This window comes from Arvicanthis niloticus, chromosome 9, assembly GCF_011762505.2.
Source record: "Arvicanthis niloticus isolate mArvNil1 chromosome 9, mArvNil1.pat.X, whole genome shotgun sequence".
Classification (NCBI taxonomy): Eukaryota; Metazoa; Chordata; class Mammalia; order Rodentia; family Muridae; genus Arvicanthis; species Arvicanthis niloticus.
The window spans coordinates 10,162,215-10,180,144 of record NC_047666.1 but is presented as its reverse complement, the minus strand read 5'-3'; the positions used below and the strand labels follow the sequence as shown (position 1 = coordinate 10,180,144).

Here is a 17,930-nt window from a genome sequence, read left to right as displayed (position 1 = left end):
CTGAACACCTGAAAAGCCCCTATACTACCGAACGTTGGAGCATCAAATCTTCAGCCTTCTGGCTCAGAATCATCTGACAGACCTTGGTGATGCAGGATTATTAAGGACTGATTACTCTGTCTAGGCAGATATAATCAGTCGACTATTCTGCAAGTGTGTCCTTTTCTGGACAGTAATTTGTCTGTAGATGGAGAGAGGCAATTCTTGCCTAGTGGCTGTTACCACACTACTGGAGTAACTCCAAGGATGCTCAATTTCTTCTTAGAATACATGACAGGAAGCTGTCAGGAGCAGACAGGTCTCTAATCAATATGAACATTAATATATAAATATTTGTAGCATCAGTTCTATGGACTTCTGATGTTTTGAAAACCAACTATCCATGTAAGGTAACCTGGACTGTTTTCTGTTAACTCCTCTCAACTATTTCTAAGTAAAATATGGAAAGCACCCTAACAATAAACTCAAAAATATGAATTTGCTATAGTCCCTTAACTCATAGGTTAACTGTCCCAAATCAGTTAAAAAAGTTAAAAAAGGGCTGGGTCTAGGCATTGTATTCCTAAATGTGTTATACAGGCACAATGCCCATGAGTGTATCAATATTCATCTCATTTTTATATTAATAAGAGGCTCCTACCAATGAAAACCTTAAGTTTGAGATCAAAGTAAATTTTGTACCATTTAAGAATTTATAACTTCATCTTGATAATAATTATACAGATTTCTACCAGTAGGTTATGGCTATGCAGTAAGTCCTAGCTAATCCCCCCTGTTCCAACAAAACCACTACTTGTCCCTAGAAAGACAGACCGTTATTAACCACATTAGTCCCCAAGCTCAGGGAATAGGGGCGCTGACTCTTCTTTAACTTCTTTAAGCTGATTAAGGGCGTTGAGATTTTAGAAGAGGGGTGGGGGGAGAGTAAGTTGATAAGCCTCTAATGCTGTGTCTTCACTGAATCCAGATGGAATTCCAAGACATCAGAGGTTTAGGCAGGTCTGCTCAGTATGCTTGATGAGTAGATACACCAAGGCTGTGTATTCTGCAATATACAATTCTCAGAACAAGTTTTAGTATCAAGAAAAAAAAATTTCCACCCCCAGGGGGCTGACATTTTTTTTTAAAGATGTTGGTTCTGAAGATTTTTTTTCCCGCTTCTTAAAATTGGTTGTAGTATTTACATTTCATATTTTATCCCCTTAGCCTACTTCCTCCCACCACCCAGAAACCTATCCCATCCCCCTCCTCATGCTTCTATGAGGCAGTGACCACACCTACCCCCCTCACTATCCCCTCCACGCCCTCACATCCTCCCCCCCACTGTGTGTTCATTCATTCATTCATTTTTCATTCATTTTTTTATGGGACCACGAAACTCCTCTCCCACCTATGTCTGACAGGGCCATCCTCCCCTACATATACCTCTGGAGTCTTGGGTCCCTCCCTATGTGTTCCCAGGCTGGTGGTTTAGACCCTGGGGGGCTCTGGTTGTTTGGTATTGTTGCTTTCCACCTGGGGTCAATAACCCTTTCTGCTCCTTCAGTCCTCTCACTAAGTTCTCCATTGGGAAACCCCTGATCATATCAGTGGTTAATTGTGAAGATTGTCCTCTGAGTGTTTTAGTCTTTGGCTGACCTCTAAGGAGACAGCTATATCATGTTCCTCACATTACGCACTTCCAGCCATCCACAACAGTGTTTAGATTAGGTGGCTGTACATGGGGTGAATACCCAGGTGGAAAGGTCTCCTGATGGCCCCTCCTTCAGTTTCTGTTCCATGTTTTGTTTCCCTATTTGCTCCCTTGAGCATTTTTATTTCTCATTCTAAGTAGAACTGAGGCATCCCCTCTTGGTCTTCCTTCTTCATGAGCTTCATGTGGTCTGTGGGTTGAGTCTTCGATAATCCAAGCTTTTGGGCTAACATCCATGGAGATATGTTTGTGTAACTATCTTCTTTTTGGGTTTTTGAAAGATTACTTTCTTGCTTTTTCTAGGTTGTAATTTCCCTCCTTGTGTTGGAGTTTTCCACCAATTATTCTTTGAAGTGCTGGATTTGTGTTGAGATACTGTGTAAATTTGGATTTGTCATAGAATATTTTGGTTTCTCCATCAATAATGATTGAGAGTTTTGCTGGATATAGTAGTCTGGGCTGGCATTTGGGTTCTCTTAGGGTCTGTATGATATCGGTCCAGGATCTTCTGGCTTTTATGGTCTCTGGTGAGAAGTCTGGTGTAATTCTTATAGGTCTGCCTTTATATGTTACTTTGCCTTTTTCCCTTACTGCTTTTAGTATTTTTTCTTTGTTTTGTACATTTGATGTTTTGACTATTATATGGCGGGAAGTATTTCTTTTCTGGTCTAAACTATTTGGAGTTCTGTAAGCTTCTTGTATATTTATGGACAGCTCTTTCTTTAGGTTAGGGAAGTTTTCCTCTATAATTTTGTTGAGGATATTTACTGGTCCTTTTAGTTGGGAGTCTTCCCCCTCATCTATACCTATTATCCTTAGGTTTGGCCTTCTCATTGTGTCTTGGATTTCTTGTATATTTTGGGTTAGTAGCTTTTTGTATTTTTGCATTTTCTTTGACAGTTGTGTCAATGTTTTCCATGGTATCTTCTGCACATGAGATTCTCTCTTCCATCTCTTGTATTCTGTTGGTGATACTTGTGTCTATGACTCCTGATCTTTTTTTTAGGTTTTCTATCTCCAGGGTATTGTCCGTTTGTGATTTCTTTATTGTTTCTACTTCCATTTTTAGATCCTGCATGGTTCTGTTTAATTCCTTTTCCCGTTTGGTTGCATTTTCTTGAAATTCCTTAAGGGATTTTTGTGTTTCCTCTTTAAGGGTTTCTATCTGTCTACCAGTGCTCTCCTTAAGTTCTTTGAGAGTGTTATTTATGTCTTTCTTAAAGCCTTCTATCATCATCATGAGAAGTGATTTTAATTCTGATTCTTGCTTTTCTGGTGTGATGGGGTGTTCAGGGCTTGCTCTGATGGGGGAGCTGGGTTCTGATGATGCCATGTAACTTTGGTTTCTGTTGCTTACATTCTTGCTCTTGCCTTTTGCCATCTGGTTAACTCTAGTGCTGCCTATACTTGCTGTCTCTGACTGAAGCCTGTCTTTCTAGTTATCTAGCTTGTGTCTGATCTCCTAGGGGTCCAGATGTCTCTGTGATCTTTTCCAGCTGCACTGATTACAGTGGTACTGTAGAGTAAAAAATTATAAAGGCCATCTTATGAAATATGTGTAAATTTTTCGCCTTAGACCTTGGGCAGAAAAGCACCTGCCAGCAGGTTTGGGTCCATCTAATTAGTTACAGAGGAGGGGGGAGTTACAGTACAAAGGCCTGTTAAGAACATTCCAGAAACTGACTGGCCAAGGGAAGAACTACACCCTGCCCCATGGTACGGCCTACTAGTGTTCAAAAGAGGTAAAACAACCAATCCTGTGCACCCGTGCGAAAGTTCGATTTTTCCCTACCCCGCCCATATATAAGCGCTATGCCCCTGAGCCACGAGGTCAGTCCCTCTATCCCCTATGTGAGATATGGGGTTATAGGCTGGCCCAGAGCTCTGATTTAATAAACCATCTCATGTGCTTTACAGCAAGACGGTCTCTCGTGTGTCCTTTGGGTGCGTGCTATCCTGTGACTTAAGTGGACTCCTTTCTGGGGAGTCCCGGACCTTTCAGTACTTCTAGGATGCCTCAGGATATGGTGCCTCCAAGGTAGTAGTCCAGCTAGGTGTCTGCTGTTCTGGGTGCAGTGTCTCCTCTAGAATATCTCAGGATATGTTGTCTGAAGCTCTGAGTTCATTTGTTCCTCTATGGATCTGGATTGAGTGGAACTTCCAGTATGTCTCAGGTGGAATCCGGGGTCCACACAACAGCAGACCTGGCAGAGGTCTGATCTAGGCCTCAGATCTGAGACCTAGTTTCTAAGACACTGTCCAAATTAGAGCGCCTGGGATCCCTGCTTCCTCTGGGTTCTTGGAGGTTGGGGACAGAGCTGCCACCCAAGATCTGCTCAGTGCTCTGGCCCAGACCGGAAGGAACCAGTGTTCCATGCCAGGAGTAACCTCCTGGGTCCTTTTGGTTCCCAGTTACTCCCTGTTTAGGTCGGGCCCTGCTGTCTGCTTACCTGGATACTGCCTGAGTTCCAGTGCCTGGGATCCCTGTTTCCTGGGTTCTTGGATGTTGGGGGCAGAGCTGCCACCCAAGATCTGCTCAGTGCTCTGGCCCAGACAGGAAGGAACCAGTGTTCCACTTTCCCAGGTTTTCTATATCCCTGGTAGTCTCCCTTTGTAATTTCTTGATTGTCTCTACTTCCATTTTTATGTCCTGGATGGTTTTGTTCAATCCCTTCACCTGTTTGGTTGTGTTCTATTGTAATTCTTTAAGTGTTTTTTTGTGTTTCCTCTTTAAGGGCTTTCACCTGTTTATCTGTGTTCTCCTCAATTTCTTTTAGGGTGTTATTTATGTCCTTCTTAAAGTTTTCTATCATCATCATTAGAATTGATTTTAGATCTGACTCTTGCTTTCCTGGTGATATGGGTAATTCAGGACTTTCTAATGTGGGAGAACTAGTTTCTGATGAAACCAAGTGCCCCGGGTGGCTGATGCTTGTGTTCTTGTGCTTGCCTTTAGCCATCTGGATCTCCTTGCTGCTACCTGAGCTGTCTCTGACTGGAGCCTTATTTTTTCTATTATCTTGGTTGTGTCAGAACTCTTTGGGATGGGTGATGCTGCTGGAGTTAGAGCTGAGGTCCAAGATCTGCTCAGTGCTCAGGCAGGAATAGGAAGGAACCAGTGCTCTGGGCCAGGAGTGAATTCCTGGGTCCCTGTGTGTCCAGGTTACTGCCTGTTTGGGTAGAGTATTGCTGTCTCCTGACCTGAGATACTGCCCAGGTTAGAACTCCTGCACGCCCTGCCACCTCTAGGTTTTGGGAGGTCGGGTACAGAGCTATCTCCTGGGATCTGCTCTGTGCTTGGGACCAAACAGGAAGGAATCGGTACTCCTGCCCAGGAGTGAATTCCTGGGTCCCAGTGAGTCCCAGTTACTTTCTATTTGGTGTGAGTGTTGCTGCCTCCTTACCCAAGACACTGCCTAGGTTAGAGCTCCTGAGAACCCCGTTTCCTCTGGTTTCTGTGTGATTGGGTGCAGATCTATCTCCTGGGATCTGCTGAATGCTCAGGCCCAGACCAGAAGATACCAGTGCTCCTGGCCAGGAGTGAATTCCTAGGTCCCTGTGTGTCCAGGTTACTCCCTGTTTGGGGAGTGCACTGCTGAATCCTTACCTTAGATACTGCCTGGGTTAGAGCTCCTGGTAGCCCCTCTTCATCTAGGTTTTGTGAGGTTGGGTGCAGAGCTGCTGCTGTTGATCCCCCTCAGTGCTCGGGCCCAGAATGGAAGTCCCTGCATTTCTCTTAATTAAGCTTTATAACTTGGTATTTAGCTTAATCTTTCAAATAACTAATATAATAAAACTATTACCATTTCACTTTGTGTAATATAAATTCATCAGTTTTAGATTTCAAACATATATCCTAGTTTATTTCTTCCTTTTAAAATTAACAATCGTATTCATTTACATTTCAAATGATATCCCCCTTCCTTGTTACCCCTTCACAAACCCCCATTCCATTTTCCCTCTTCCCCTCCCCTTTGCTTTCACCCATTCATCCTCTCCAGCCTCACTGCTCTAGCCTCCCCCTATGCTGAAGCATCAAACCTGTTGTAGAGAAATGATCAAGGGCTTCCTCTTCTATTGATGTCAGATAAGGGCATCCTCTTCTACACATGTATATAGAGTCATGGCTCCCTCCATGTACACTCTTTGGTTGGTGGTTTTGTCCCTGAAAGCTCTGGGTTGTCCAGTTAGCTGATATTGTTCTTCCTATGGGGTTGCAATCCTCTTCAGATCCCTCAGTCCTTCCCCTAGTTCTTCCATTTGGGTCACCAGGCTCAGTTCAATGTTGGCTGTATTTGCTTCTGTTTTGGTCAGGTGCTCCTAGAACCTCTCAGGAAACAGCCATACCAGGCTCCTGTCAGCAAGCAATTCTTGGTATCTGCAATAATGTACAAAATTGGTGTCTGCAGTTGGGATGGATCCCTAGGTGGGACAGTCTCTGGTTGTCCTTTTTTTCAATCTCTGTTTAACTTTTTGTCTCTGTCTTTCCCTTGGACATGAACATTTCTGGGTTCAAACTTTTGAGATGTGTGGGTGGACCAATCTCTCAACTGGGGCCCATGGTGATTTACTGGAGGTGGTTTCTATAGGTTGTATGTCCCCTTTGTTGATTATTTTGGCTAAAGTCATCACCATTGGGTCCTGGGAGACTCTCATTCCCTGGAGTCTGGAACTTTCTATTGGCTACCCCTATTTCCCCATCCCCTAGTGCTACATGTTTCTAATCAATTTCCTGACCCCCTGTATTTTTCTCCTTTTCCTTCCAATCTGTGATCCTGCCCACCTTTTTTTCTTCCCTATCATTTATTCCTCCCAGGTCCCTTCATCCTTCTACCTCCCGTGATTATTTTGTTTTTCTTTCTATGTAGGAGTGTAACATCTGTGGTTTGCTCTTTCTTCTTCTTAAATTCCATATGTCTATGGGTTGTATCATGGGTATTCTGAGCTTTTGGGCAAATATCTACTTATCACTGAGTAGGTAAAATGTGTGTCCATTTTTGTCTGGGTTACCTCACTCAGGATAGTATTTTCTAGTTTCATTCATTTGCCTATGAATTTCATGAAGTCATAGTTTTAAAAGCTGAGTAGTACTCCATTGTGTAAATGTGCCACATTTTTGGAATCCATTCTATTGAAGGACATCTTGGTTACACTACCTTCTGGCTATTAAAAATAAAGCTGCTATGAACATAGTGGAGCATGTGTCCATGCTATATGTTGGAGTGTCTTTTAGGTATATGTCCACTAGTGGTATAGCTGGGCCTTTAGGTAGAACTATTTCCAATTTTCTTAGGAACTGCCAGATTGATTTCCAAAGTGGTTTTACCAGTTTGAAATCCCAACAGCAATGGTGGAGTGTCCCTGTCTCTCCACATCCTCACCAGGATCTGCTGTCACCTGCCACTCTGACTGGTGTGAGGTAGAATCTCAGGGTTGTTTTAATTTGCATTTTCCTGATGACTAAGGATGTTGAATGTATTTTTAGGTGCTTCTTGGCCTATTGATATTCCTCATTGGCTACACATTTGCATTTCCAAGATGGCCCTGGCCGAGGGTCTTCTCCAGATGTAAACAATTATCTGCGCAGTTGCTAGGCAGATAGGCGTGCCAAGTCACTGCCAATCCCGAGGCATATTGGGTGGTGAGCGAACAGCCAATCAGAAGTGAATACGTCACTCTAGACTGTACTTAAGCGGGACCCCTTCCTCAGCTCTGCCCTTCCGCGTCTCTCCGCGTTTCCCACGTGTGTGAGAAAGATTAAAACGCCTCGTTTTGCAGTAACTACCTGATCTCTGCGTCTCGTGATTTCTCCACGAATGCAAGGCTCGCAGGGGGGCGTGTTAGATCTGGTGCTGAAAACCCGGGTTAAATTCCAGGCGCGGGAGATTCCAGGCACGCGGATTCTCCACGCACGCGAAACCCACACGCGGTTTTTCCAGGCGGCAGAAATCTCTACGCGTTAGCAGAAGGACCCCGAGCTTCGAGGACAGTTAAAAAACTACGGCTATAAGAGGTACACCCTTTGGAAGTTATGTCTAAAATAGAAATCTTGACAAGCGGATTTAAATCCACCGCGGCCACTTCATTAATTAAACTCTTGCTCATATCACAATTGTTTTATGGCTACTCAGACATATCAGAACTAAAGTGTGTTGGCAGGCTACAAAAAGGGCCTAGTGATAAAAGGGAGTGTTCAAAGGGAACACGGATTGCTGCAGAGTCCATGGAACCACCGGCAGGTGGGAGAAGGTTGGTGAAAAAGGGAATCCGCCTTTGTAAAAGAGTCTTTGCTACGTTCTGCTACATGCGGCGGGCAGAGGAAGCCAGGCGGTGGCAGCGCACGCCTTTAATCCCAGCACTTGGGAGGCACAGCTTAGAGCAGAAAATGCCAGTGAAGGAACAAAGGATTTTTGCAAAACACAGCGCAGCCACAGCAGCGGCAGAACCGTGCAGCCGCTGCTGCGGTGGAACCCCACGCAGCCGCCGCAGCAGCGGAACCCCGTGCAGCCGCGGAGGCAGCGGCGAAACGTGCAGCCGCCTCTCGTGGGAACGGGAGGCTGCGAAATTGCCTAGGCGCATTTTGCGGGCCCAGGGAGAGGGGCTATTTTTGTGCTTCCTTCACAGGTGAAAACAATTTAATTTGGGTCCCCACGCGGCTGCTGCAGCCAAAATGGCGGAGCGACGGCGGAGCGTGGCCTGGAGTCGCTCCCCCCCCCCCCCCGTGGTGCAGACACGGCTGCAGGAGCGGGAGCCGTCGGGGGATCAGAAAGAAGGAAGCTGGATTACAAGATTTCGGCTCTGACTCTCCTGCCATTTGTGGCTGAGTATATCGCTGTGGGATTTGGTAAAATCTTAAACTGTTCCAGAGGGTTTTAGTTCAAATTTAAGGTTTTAATTAAAAGCAAAATCACTCAGTTCGGAACTGCGCAGGGCAGGCAGGCAGGCAGAGGGAGGTTAAGTGCATTTACATTTGAATTAAGACACGCAGGCTGCAGCCAGAAAAAGCAGCTTTCGTTCTGAGTCTAAAGACCAGATCCTAAAAATGTGCTTATGAAATATGGTTCAAATTATTTTAATTCCTCTATATTCAAAGTTGTTAAAAATAAGATTCCTTAGATTCCTTTAATATGTGTTACAATTATTAGAGAATAAGATTGGCTTTTATCCGAAATTATCATGGGACAAAAAAGATTGGTTATTAAATTAATCCAAAATAAAGTTCAAATTTAAGTTTTATACAGCCTAACTTGTCTTCTCCAGCTACCATTTCAATAAATGTTTACATAAAAAATATTTTTATACCATTCCTTTACATTTCTGGTAGAGGTAAAAGGTTTATAGTTAATAAATTTATTCATAATGTTTACGAGCCCATGGAGCGATATTTGTTAAAAAATAATTGCTTCAGAAAATGGGTAATGTTTTATATTTTACATATATATACAAATTTTGTTGCTTTAATACAAAAAGGGTAAGAGGTTAAATCTTTTGGTGTGTATTATTCATATGTGATATTTTACTAGTGGATTTCTCTAAAGAAATTTTTTCTACAAGCTATTGCTTCAATATAGCGAGCTCTTAAAATTTTTAAAATACTTGTTACTCCAAAAAAATATTCAAAGACAGTGTCTTTCTATGTTTGAGTCAATTTGGCTTTAGAAATAGCTCAGCCATTAAAGGCTGGACTTAATTTAAAATATAAAGGCTAAACTCCCAGCGGCCACGTGGTATCTCACAACCATTTGTGGTGGGAATCTAATGCCATCTTCTGGCTTGTGAGTGTACATACAAAGAAAAATAGTTTACTTTTAATCTTGATTTGCTCTTAGTAATTTTTTAAAGTTGTTAAGAGATATTAATTGACTAAAACCTCATTTTAAGCTTACCATAAGAGGATTTAAAACCTCTGTTTAATGTTTTCAAAGAGATATAAGTCCTAAATTAAATCATATGTATATTTTCTTGAGTTTATCTTGCTTCAACACAGTTAAATTATGTGTTGTAGCCACTGTTTTAAATGTTAAAAAAGGGGTATATCTGCCTTTGTCTTGTTAAATATGTTTCATAAAGTGCAAAATGTTTCGGTTACAAGATTTAATATCTCTAGCCATTTGAATAACATTAAAAATTAATAAGGTGTTTTGGAAATACATCTGCACAACCGGTGTTGGTGTGTGTAGACCCTTCATTTTTCTTTATGTTATCCAACTTTCAGAATAATTCTGATATCTTAGATTGTAAAATGTTACATGCTTTTTAGCACAAGGCTAAAATGGATCACTAGATCTAGCCTTGGTTGTGCATGTGCCTACCTTTGTGCCTATCTCAGTACATCGTTATGGAGACTTAAAAGAGACTTTGGTCAATCAGAGAGTTGATTGGCTCTAAGCCCATGTGAAGGGGCTCACAGATGTGGCTCAAATAAGCTGTGTGTCAACAGCCTCACATCCAGGTGTTACACTTCTAAGATTTGTGAGTGATGCATTTACTTAAAGCCATAATCTTTCTGTTTATTTAAAAGGAAAGTGGAATGGGAAGTTGGACCAGGTACAGCGGTGATTGCAAGCCCGGATTACCATTGGATGGAACCTGTTTCCCGTGGAGATTTTACTTCTTAAATTTCTTCTGCCTTTTCTTTCTTTCTTTCTTTCTTTCTTTCTTTCTTTCTTTCTTTCTTTCTAAAGAGCGGGAATAGGCTTGCTTGGTACAGCTCTATGATGTGAATTAGTATTCATAGATGGTTGGTTTGTAAGCTCAAAGCCCAACAAAAACGTGACAAGGTAGCTTAAAGCCTAAGCACTCGCAAGCCTTGGAGCAAGCATCCCTCCCTGAAATTTGACTATCTAGGCTAGAAAATAGCCTATGACAGAGACCCTCTCAGTCTATGCACCCCAGGAGCTCAGCTCATTGCACTGGGATAGATGAGAGGTCTAGTCCAGTCAGCTCTTGCCTAAATAATTGTGGTACCTAATAATAGGTTGACAGCTCTCGCACCCCTGGGAGCTATATATACTCCATTGCACAGGGATGGGTGTCAATTCTCTTTATATTTCCTTAGCCCTTAGCACCCAGAGGACTCGCTTCCATTGCACCTGGTTAGGGTAAGGAAAAATCTTCGGGCTATAAGCTCTTGATTGCTTATTCCCCCAAGATGGAGTTTGCTTGATCGGGTTTGAGTTTGAATCTTATTTGGTACTACAGTTAATCGGCAAAAGGCTGTTTCATATTAATAATTTTAAAAGGGGGAGATGTAGTGAGCCGCTGTTTCAGTGGCTACACATTTGCATTTCCAAGATGGCCCTGGCCGCGTGTCTTCTCCAGATGTAAACAATTATCTGCGCAGTTGCTAGGCAGATAGGTGTGCCAAGTCACTGCCAATCCCGAGGCATATTGGGTGGTGAGCGAACAGCCAATCAGAAGTGAATACGTCACTCTAGACTGTACTTAAGCGGGACCCCTTCCTCAGCTCTGCCCTTCCGCGCCTCTCCGCGTTTCCCACGTGTGTGAGAAAGATTAAAAAGCCTCGTTTTGCAGTAACTACCTGATCTCTGCGTCTCGTGATTTCTCCATGAATGCAAGGCTCGCAGGGGGGCGTGTTAGATGTGCCACTATATGGTTGCTGGGAATTGAACTCAGGGCCTCTAGATGAGAAGTCATTGTTCTTAACTGCTGAGCTACCTCTCCAGCCTTATATTGTTTTTATGAGATACAAAATTAGTTCGGGGCTAGATAGATGTCTCAGTGGTTATGCTTCCTATTCTTGAGAGAATGTGGGATCAGATTCTAGCATCTATATGGTAAATGACACTCTTCTGTACATATAGGTCCATCAGATCTATATGTTTTTCTGGAACCTAAGTGAAACAGGCACTTGTGTGGGGCAGAGACTTAGATACAGACCTAACATACTATAAAATATAAATAAGGATATTTCTTTTTAAAAGTTTAATTCAGAAAGATCACAGAGCTCCTGCAACTCATTTTATTTACAGCAGAACAATGACCATGAATTCTTCACATGGAACTCTGAATAACAGAACATGATGATTTCACAGGTACAGCCACAAAATCACTTGGGATACACTGGCAATACCCTAGGGAATTCTTTGCTAAACCTAACTGCCGTTGGGTGACATAAGAGCAGGTGTCCTTAGGAACTGCAACCCAGCTTTTCTGAGCTGATTTGCATATTGAGACATTAGCCACAGTGCAGAGTCCTCAGACTGTCTTTAAAGGCAGCATGCCACTGCCCAAGAAGCAGCCTTCAGTTCAGTTCAGTTCAGTTCAGTTCAGTTCAGTTCAGTTCAGTTCAGTTCTCAGAGATGGGGACAGTTACTTTCTTGCTGTTGGTATTGCTGTGCTGGATTCCAGATGGGAGGTTATCATGTTCAGAGCAACCACTGTGGACATCACTATTTTTCATGCCGTTTTGTTCTGATCATTGAAATTATGGATTTAAGTGGTGTCAAGTTTCTCTTTTATATTATCGCTTCCCAGTGTGTAGCTTATAACTACTGTTACAGATTCCACCTATATGATGCTTTTACACCCGGAGGGGGTGCTTCAGTATCTCTGTGACAGAAAGGTGTGTTTATCATTTCAGGTTCCAATGGGGATATTGTTCTGACCCAGTCTCCAGCTTTTTTGCCTGTTTCTCTAGGGCAGAGAGTCACCATCTTCTCCATGTCTAGCTAGAGTGTCACTCTATATATTTTGAATCATATAAAGCGGTATCAACAAAAAAGAGGACAGCCACCCAAGCTTCTCATCTATGGTGCATCCTAGCATCTGAGGTCTTTGACAGTCAGTGGCAATGAGTTGTGACTGACTTCACCCTCATCATTCATCCTGTGGAGGCTGATGCTGCTGCATCCTATCACTGTCAGCACAGGGTAGATTTTCCTTCCACAGTGCTCCAGGGCTAAACAAAAATCTGTCCAGCAGGTTACTGGGCCTTAGTCTCTGAGCTATATCTTTTCCCAGGCATCACAACCATGTGATTTTTTAAGTCTTGTTCCTAAAAAGGCTGAAACTGTGAAACAGTGATTCATTAAAATGATATGTGTGTTTGTCTCATTATGTATGCTTCATATTTTTCAATTTGTTTTTTATTAAAGTCTTCCTTTTTGTCTTGCAATCACAAGTGAACATTCTCACTGTAATGTCATATTTCCACTTTTATTTGCTTGAGGTTTTCATAATCCCTTTGTACTGGCTCACACAGGGAAGCTCCTGAATCTGTTTTATTGCTTAGGTTTTGATCTCATCTCCGTGTCCAACATGGATGCTCATTCATGATCTTAGATTCATTAGCTCTTCTTCTCTACCCACCAAATACTCACATCTTTCTCTAAAATATCTTCCACAATATGGCCACTTTTTCTTCTTGTCTTCTTCCACTTTGTGCTATCTTCTGTTGTGGGAGAAACCGAGTCTCACTCTATATCCCAAGCTGATCTGTGAATCACTATCTAGTTTCCAGTGATCCTGAATTTGTAGCTTACCTGTCACCCCTCCTTCATTCTCCTCATTTGAAGTATGAAATATATTTGTTTCCTGACGTACTTCGACTGAGCCTGTCAAGAACCCCAGAGTCTAGTTTCAAAATCTTATAAATCTGTTACTGTGACCACTGTTTCCCTCTTGTACAACATTCTCAAGAAGGTTAGGAGGGTCTGATTTGACCTATAGTAAATTGAGGTCAGGTCTCTACTGATGATAGTCCGAGATAATGTAGTCTGAATCATCTCAATTTCTTCAAAGGATACTGAGAGTATGAGAGACAAATGTGAGGTCATAGAAAATTGTTAGCCACATAAATATTTAATACTTTTCTGGCATTTCTTACTAACTACTGGGTGGTTTTGCATTGTACAACCAAAGTATCTAATTTCAAATATAACTCCAGAATTTCTTGCAGTGAAAGGCTTCCTTAAATTTCCTCACAGGATTTCACTGGTTGTATGTGACAATCATCATTAGAGCACAGTTGTCTATTTCTTTGTAGACCCTTTCTCTCTTTTTTTGGGAAATATGTACAACATACATTTTTATTTCCACGGAATGGAATCAAACACTGACTGAGACTACAAAGTATACACTAGATATCAGCAAATGCCGGCAACAGAGTAGGAAAAGACAAAGAAACAAAGCCTAAAGAAGAGAAACCCTTCACTGGGATCTGCTGACCACAGCCAGAGCCAGGACTGGATCACACAGTGGCCACAAGTTCCAGGACAGGAGGAAAGAGGTCAGGTGGGTGGCTGGACTGGGCTGTGGGTTTATTACCAGTTTAGTCGCTCTTGGTATTTACATACAAAATAGTTGGCTCTATTTTTTAGAAAGACACACAGAAAGAAATGAAGATTTGATCATTACTTTATGAATCTGTCGCTTTACAATATTGACATCATCAGAAATAGGGGTATTTCATTCAGATTCAAATTTCAGTAGCAGGAAATAAATATCAAAACATCATCACTGACCCTTAATACAAAACCTCTACCCCACATAAAACTCCCTCCCAGCCCCACCCACATAGCCACCCCCACTCCTGAAAGCCATTTCACAGCCGCAGGTCCTATACGTACCAGCGTCCTGTGGCCTTCTGGAAGGCTGGCTGTGCAGGCTTAAACAGCTGGAGAGTGACCATGCCAAGGGTGCTGCAAACCTGTCCCTGCTTTCCTTTACTACCACACAAACTTCTTCAAGAATCTGGCCTTTCAACAGGAGAGACAGCTTTTCCAAAAAATAATCCTTACAAAGTAGAGGGGGTTAGCTCTGTTTACTCCAATCTGTTCATCTTGTCAAAGCAGAGCAGTTCAGAGATTCACAAAGTCCACCAAACAGAGGTGAGGGGGAACTGGGAGGAGAGCCTAGCAGAGCAGGTGTCCTCCACGCACATGCTCTGAGGGCTGGAGGAACTGGTAGGATGGGCAGGACACTCTGTACACAGAGGTCTGGCTGGCTGTCTGTCCTCCACAGAAAGAGCTGTCAAGTTAGGGTGTTTTGGTTTAAAATTTCTGGTGGGGACAGGAACCCCTGAAGGGAACACATTTAAAAGTAGTGGACAGAGGGAAGGGGATGAGAGCTGTTGTCCAAGACCTTCTATGCAAAAATAACAATTAATAAAGAGAAAAGGAAAATAAAGAGTCTTCTCAATGGTTCTGAGGGTTCTAATGATGAACTGAAGGAGGATGTGACTGAAAAGTTGACAGTTTTATTGCTGGCCTGCCCGCATGGCTTAGCTGACCTCCATCCGGAGTTTCTTCCTGCTCTGGGGCTCTTCAGGCTCAGACTCTGAGCTGGAGTCTGAACCGCCATCGAAGGCAGAGATGGTACCACCCTTGGCGTTGGTGTAGAGGCTGTTGTCTAAGGAGGGATAGTTGGTCTGCAGTTGGGCACTTGATCTTGCCTTCTCCAGTGCACGGACTTGTTGCTCCAGAAGAGTGTCCTGTCGCTTGAGGTCATCAATGTCTTGCTGGTGTGTATGGATTTTCCTTCACATATACTGGATATACTCTGTTGCTCTGTCTAGGATTTGGGCCCGGGATGCCTTCTCTCCTTGGAGTGATGGGACTGAGTCCCAAACTGTGAAAGCTGTCTTTGATGTGGTCCCTACGTTTTCGTTCCAGTGAATTATGGTGAGTCCGTTTGTCAGCATTGCTCTCCACCTTGTTGTCATCCTTATCGCTCATTTCCTAAGGCCCAGGGAGCGGCCACTGCAGCGGTGGCTGTGGAGGGGAGGTGTGGAGGGAAGGGGGAAGTCACCGACAACAACAAGCTGTGTGCCCCCACTCACACACTTACTCACTCACTCACTCGCTCACTCACTCACACACACACACACCTGACACTTTCTCTCATGTCTTGCAGGATGAATCAGGCTCATCACCCATATCACCTAAAGACACAAGGGCATCAGCATATTCCTAGAGCCCAGCCAGTTCTGCCTTCCTTCCTCACCTCTGACCTTACCTAAGGTTGAGAGCATTAACACCCCAGGTTACACAGAAAAACCCTCATTCTGAGAACTCAGACATTGGAGCCAAGAACAGAACTGATTTGATCTCCTCTAATCCTTGATGAAAGGTCTTGATGGAGATCTACATGTAAATTACCTGGTGGGTAAAGTGATATGGAAAGAGCCAAGTGTAGGGTGGACAGCCTAGGAGGTTAGCCACTAAAAGTTTATGCTACCCATTGTTGAGAACCGCACTAGCCCCACGTTCGGGCGGCCAAAAAATGTTGAGAACTGTACTAGCCCCACGTTTGGGCGGCCAAAAAATGTCGAAGCCTGAGCAAAATGTTGAGGCCCGGGCTGCCCCATGTTTGGGGCAGCCACTCTATCCCAGCCCAAGCTGCTGCTCCGGTCCACAGGTCGGGGTTCAGCAAGAGAGAGAGAGTGAGGACAGACTCGAAGAATGGAGACCAGACAGTGTGTTTCAATCCCGTTTATTCTTCAGTCTCTCTTCCTCTAAGTGTCTCTTTCTCTACCATCTGCCTGTGCCTTTTATATGTCTCACTTCTAAGCCATGCCTTTTGGTCACACCTTTAATCATGCCCTTAGGTCTTGTCTCTAACTCTGATCTCTACACTTCTAAGTCATACTCTTAAATTACACACCTTTAATCTCACACACCTTTAATCTCACACACCCAAGGTAACTAAACCAAGATTATCAGAATGTGCTCAGCTGTTGTAGGCTATTGTAATCCAAGTCTCATGTCAGGGTATATGGCTCAAGATGGCTGCAAAGCTGATAGCCGCTCTCTGCTAAAAGTCGGCCCCCAACAACCCACAACAGTGGAAAATAGGCAACTCTGAAGTTCTGGATCTGTTCGAAGGACATGCTGTATAAAACTCTCAATGCTAGGCTCGGAGTCCCGAGCTGGCCTGTATGACAAGTAGTGAGTAGGCCAGCAGCTGCAATCCTGGTGCATCCGATCTCCAGCCGTGCATGACCTTGCTGCCAGGAGCCGAGCCCCAGGTATTTTCTCCAGAAAGAAAACAAAATTGATACCATGCATCCTGGAAGTTCATTCAGGAATTCTAAGTTAGGGACTTCTTTAAAATTTGGATATGGCTAATCAAAGAGCAACCCAACGGGCCAAATCCTGGAAATAAAATATGACAGTTTAAACTGGTCCTTCTAGGAGAGTGTGCTGTTGGCAAATCAAGCCTGGTGCTTTGCTTTGTGAAAGGCCAATTTCATGAATTTCAAAATAGTACCATTAGGGCTGCCTTTCTAACCCAAACTGTGTGTCTTGATGACACAATAGTAAAATATGAAATATGGGATACAGCTGGCCAAGAACGGTATCATAGCCTAGCACCAATGTGCTACTGAGGAGCACAAGCAGCCATAGTTGTGTATGACATCACAAATGAGGAATCTTCTGTGAGAGCAAAAAACTGGGTTAAAGAACTTCAAAGGCAAGCAAGTCCTAATATTGTGGTAGCTTTGTCAGGAAACAAGGCTGACTTAGCAAATAAAAGAGCCGTTGACTTCCAGGAAGCACAGCCCTATGCAGATGACAACATGTTATTATTTATGGAGACATCAGCTAAGGCATCAATGAATGTGAATGAAATATTTATGGCAATAGCTAAAAAGCTGCCAAAGAATGAACCACAAAATTCAGGTGCAAACTCAGCGAGAGGATGAGGAGTAGACCTTACTGAGCCTGCACAGCCAGCCAGAAGCCAGTGTTGTAGTAACTGAACTCCAGTGTGAACTTCCTAAATGGCAAAAACCATGCAGTTGGGAGCAGTTAGCTGGCCCAGTGTGACTTCCAAAAATAGACTATGGTAGAATCAAGTTTCTAATATTGAATTATTTTGACTGTTTTGAACCTAATTTTTAATAACATGCATGTGTTCCTCCGGCAGTAGAAAGGAAAATGAGAACTGTGTGTACACTTATTCCAAGGGAAAACACAGGCGAACACTTCATCTCCAGTGGGTGTGGACTCACTCTTTTTTTCTTATTTTTTTATTGGATATTTTATTTACATTTCAGATGCCATCCCCTTTCCCCAATTCCCCTCCCTAGAAAACCCCTATCCCATGCCCCCTTTTCCTTTTTGCTTTTATACATTTTTTTAAAAATATGTTAATCAAAGGCTTTATAAGTTTGGTAATGCTCAATCAATGCTGGGATTAAAGGAGTGTGCCACTATTGCCTGGCTGCTTATTTTTCAAAACACATTAATGTCTAAACTTGATTTTATACTAT

The 17,930-nt window shown here is 43.1% G+C and overlaps 2 pseudogenes; one reads left to right on the top strand and one right to left on the bottom strand.

The window, feature by feature from the left end:
* Positions 1 to 14,868: 14,868 nt before the first annotated feature.
* Positions 14,869 to 15,390, bottom strand: LOC117715361 (protein max pseudogene; annotated as a pseudogene).
* Positions 15,391 to 16,652: 1,262 nt separating this feature from the next.
* Positions 16,653 to 17,609, top strand: LOC117715049 (ras-related protein Rab-5A pseudogene; annotated as a pseudogene).
* The last annotated feature ends 321 nt before the right edge of the window (positions 17,610 to 17,930 follow it).